This window comes from Bison bison, unplaced genomic scaffold (assembly GCF_000754665.1).
Source record: "Bison bison bison isolate TAMUID 2011002044 unplaced genomic scaffold, Bison_UMD1.0 scf7180017864530, whole genome shotgun sequence".
Lineage (NCBI taxonomy): Eukaryota > Metazoa > Chordata > Mammalia > Artiodactyla > Bovidae > Bison > Bison bison.
This window is the reverse complement of record NW_011495080.1, coordinates 3,154,383-3,159,195: the sequence shown is the minus strand read 5'-3', so window position 1 is coordinate 3,159,195 and position 4,813 is coordinate 3,154,383.

The window sequence follows — 4,813 nt, the reverse complement described above, 5'->3', positions numbered from 1 at the left end:
TGTTGAATCTGCCAGCCAATGCAGGAGATGTGGGTTTGATCCCTATATGGGAAGATCCCCTGGAGAAGGAAAATGGCAATCCACTCCAGTATTCTTGCCTAGAAAATCCCACGGACAGAGGAGCCTGGCAGATTACTATACATGGGGTCGCAAAGAGTCAGACATGACTTAGTGACTAAATAACAACAATAATTGATACATGAATATATTTAAATAATATATCAATAATCAATATCAATAAATATATTACTTTTTCCATTCAACCATTGGCTTTCCCTGGTGGCTCAGATGGTAAAGCGTCTGCCTACAATGCAGGAGACACAGGTTTGATCCCTGGGTCAGGAAGATCCTCTGGAGAAGGAAATGGCAACCCACTCTTGCCTGGAAAATCTCATGGATGGAAGAGCCTGGTAGGCTACAGTCCATGCAGTCATGAAGATTCGGACACAACCGAGCGACTCTACTTCTTCAACCATTGGTAGACACTTAGGCTGTTTCCATGTCTTGGCCATTAGGAATAAAGCTACAATGGACTTGAGTTAGCAGATATCTTTTTTTTTTTTTAATTTTATTATATTTTTAAACTTTACATAATTGTATTGGTTTTGCCAAATATCAAAATGAATCCGCCACAGGCATACATGTGTTCCCCATCCTGAACCCTCCTCCCTCCTCCCTCCCCGCAGATATCTTTTTGAGATAGTGATTTCATTTCCTTCAGGAAGTATACCAGAAACTAATAAAACATTATAAATCAACTGTATTTCAATAAATTTTTAAAAACTTGCATTGTGAGCTTTGACTGGTCTCTTCACCTCTCTGATCCTCAGAGATTTTTGTTGTTGTAAAACCAAAAGTTTGCTTGGCTGGAAATGCCAATCTGATCATATATTCTTTTGAAATATGTGCATGTTTGTTACTTCTGAGGGCTTCCCTGGTTCTACACAAGATGCAGTTCTAGGTTTGTAACTTGTGGGAGCCAGCCTCCATGGTGTCATTGGGGTTGACTTTTGGTGGAAATGATGGTGTCTGACTTCTGAGTTTAGATAGTGAAGACCTGTGGCTTCCCCTTTGTGCCCTCTTGGGTCACTCACATCAGGGAGAGTCAGCCACCATGTCATGAACAGCAGATTTATGGAAAGGGGCATGTGGGGAGAAACTAAGGCCTCCTGCCAATAGCCAGTACTGACTTGCCAGTGGTTGAGTGCACCATCTTGGAACTAGACCCTCCAGCCTCAGTCAAGCCTTAGCATGATGAGTCACAGCTGTTGTATTCACTGAGTGATTCCTCCATCCAAAACCACCCAGCTAAGCCCCTCTGAAATTCCTGGACTCTAGCAACTAACTGTGTGAAATAAATGTTAAATGTGAGGTTGCTCAGTTGTGTCCAACTCTTTGAGACCACATGGACTGTAGCCTACCACACTCCTCCATACATGGGATTTTCCAGGCAAGAGTATTTGAGTGGGTTGCCATTTCCTTCTCCAGAGGGTCTTCCCGACCCAGGGATAGAACCCAGTTCTCCCTCATTGTAGGCAGAGGCTTTACCGTCTGAGCCACCAGGGAAGTCAAATGAAAGTTGTTCCATCTTGTCTGACTCTTTGCGACCCCATGGACTGTATAGTTCAATGGAATTCTCCAGGCCAGAATACTGGAGTGGGTAGCCTTTCCCTTCTCCAGGGGATCTAGCTTCCCAAACCAGGGATCGAACCCAGGTCTCCCGCATTGCAGGCGGATTCTTTACCGGCTGAGCCACAGGGAAGCCCAAGAATACTGGAGTGGGTAGCCTATCCCTTCTCCAGAGGATCTTCCCGATCCAGGAATCAAACCAGGGTCTCCTGCATTGTAGGCGGATTCTTTACCGACAGAGCTAGAAATAAATATAGTTTGTTGTTTAAAACACACATACACAGAGTTGAATCCCAAGGCTTAGAAACTGTGTTCCAGGGCCCTCACGGCTGGGGCTGTGTGTAGGGGGGTAATAACTGATTTGGTTCCCAGACTCCTCCCTCACTTAAACCACAGCAGCTCTCTTCTTATCTAGGGTATATATTGAGGATAGAGAGAGGGTTTATTTTAGAGAAAGGAGCCTACTGCCAAAAACAGGTTGGAAAACCCTGGGTTATTTGATCTCCAATGCTCTGTGATTCCATCAGTACAGGGGAAAAAAAAAAAAAAAACTTCTTAAAACACGTGGGCAGCGTTTTCTTCAGGGCTCACTCTTCTTGCCAGGAAGCACAGTCCTTGAGGCTGGAAGCAGAAGTTCACAGTGTGCTGCTCACAGATAAAGGTACTAGGAGTGGCCCTTTCTGTACCTGAAGCTGGACTGAGTCCAGGCAGTGGAGAAAGAACTAGTCGTGCAGAGCAAACAGCCTCACTCTGGACACAGCTCCAACCCCTGGGGCACCATCCACAAACTGGGGAGGTGGGGTGCTGGGGGCTTGCTTCTGTTGCAAAATATAGTTACAGTAACAATAATGATATTAACAACATCATGTTAACATTAATTAACATGCTAAAGCTGAAACTCCAACATTTTGGCCACCTGATTAGAACTGACTCCTTGGAAAAGACCCTGATGCTGGGAAAGATTGAAGGTAGGAGGAGAAGTGGGCAACAGAGGATGAGATGGTTGAATGGCATCACCGACTCGATGGACATGAGTTTGAGCAAGCTCCGGGAGTTGGTGATGGACAGGGAAGCCTGGCGTGCTGCAGTCCATGGGGTCCCAAAGAGTTGGACATGACTGAGCGACTGAACTGAACAACATCAACGATGATGACTGTCATGTATCAAGGGCTGTGTGCAAAGCCTGGGAGGTAAATTTCACATTCACAGTCTTAATCCTCCTGACTGCTAGGAGGGCAGCACTTGAATGAATAGAGGTGAGTCATGGATTAGGAAGGACACAGCTGCAGTGAAGTCTCGGCACATCCGGGACTTCCTTGGTGGTCTGGTGGTAAAGAATCTGCCTGCCAATGCAGGGGACACAGGCTCCATCCCTGGTCTGGGAAGATTCCACAAGCTGCGGGGGAACTAAGCCCATGCACCACAACTCCTGAGCCTGCGCTCTAAGGCCTGTGAGCTGCAACTGGAGAACAGCCCCTGCCTGCCACAACTAGCGAAAACCCACGTGCAGCGACGAAGACTCAATGCAACCAAAAATGATAAAATAAATTTTAAAAATAATAAAGCCAACCTTATTTAAAAAATACAAAGACACTGTCTATATTTATACAACTCTGCTACCTCTCATGTATTTTGGGCCACTAGTCAGAACTAAGCAGCCCCTCTTTGGTCTAAAATACACTGATTTCACTCTAGGTTTTCACTGCTAGTTGTTATAAGCTCTTCATGTGTTAACTCAGTTGCACACACAGCTGCCGTCACCAAGTGCCCACTCTGTGCCCAGGCACGGTTCTAGGCACTGCGGACAGGAGGGCAAGGGAAACCAACACTGGTGCTCTCTTGGGCTTAGCTGGGAGTTGGGCTGGAGGACCTGAGAAGCCAAACTCTGGGGAGAAAAAGAAAAGAGGCTCCCCTTGGGGATCCTGAGCCCCACGTCTTCCTTGCAGCACAGCTGGAAAATGCCATCAAGGGTCAGAAAGACTAAGCGTGACCCAGAGCTGGACCCTAGGAGCCATGAACCCCCAGAGACAGCCCCTCGCCAAAGCCTTGCCGGGCTGAGCCCAACATTGACTCAGAAGCCCAACTTATTTCTCCTGGAGGGAGAACCCCCAGGACTCTGCCAGACGCTGCACTGAAACAGCTCATTTGGGAAGGATGTTGTGTTGAGAAACGTGAAATCCTAGACCTTCAACTATGCGGTCTGCATTCAACCTGCGCCACTATTGTTCAGGGCAGGTTTTCAAGCACGTCTTAATCACCCATGCGATTCAAATTCTGTTCCATCTTTCAGCTGGCCTCATTATCTGAACAATACTACTCTTTGCCTGGAACTTTGTTTTGGTCCAACTCTAAACCTGTGAATATATTTCAGGGCCCCAACAGAGCTCCACAAAGCAAAGACCTGCACCATTGTTCTGTAACTGCCACTAACTTGGCCTCTGAAGTGTCACTGCATTTGGGACCAGGGGTTTACCTGAGTCCTGAGGCTGGGCTGCAACCCGCCTGGGGATGGGTGAGAGGAGGGAGGTGGGGCGAGAAGCAGCATCTCTATCCATAGAGACCCTCTGGTGTCTATCAGCTTGGGTCTTACGCTGCAAATACTCTATTTCATCTTCAACATGCAGACCCAGCCGTTCATGATAGGTTTTGATCCCCCTCATCTGATCCCCCTCCTCAACGTCCACACCAGCCAAGTGAGAGTTCTTAGATACAATTGGAAAAGAAAAAAAAAAAAGTGAAGTTGCTCACTCCTGTCCAACTCTTTGCGACCCCATGGACTGTAGCCTGCCAGGCTCCTCCACCCATGGAATTTTCCAGGCTAGAGTACTGGAGTGGGTTGCCATTTCCTTCTCTTGGGGATCTTCTCTTGGGGATCTTCCCAGCCCAGGGATCGAACCCAGGTCTCCCACATTGCTGGCAGACTCTTTACCATCCGAGCCACCGGGGAAACCAGATACAAGTCGAGGTAGGTTAGAAAGCGAGAGGGGGACCAGCAGAGGGAATTTTATCTGGTTTGTGCTCCTGGCTGGCTTCTAAATGGTCTTGTTTTGAACGTGTTTTTAAGCAGGGACCTAGAAGGCAGGCATCTGATTTTAAATCTTACTAGCGATGACCCCAAAGCTTTCCCAGAGAGCACTTAAGCCAGCTCTTGCTACCTGGAGAAACAGGGTTTGCGAACTAGTTC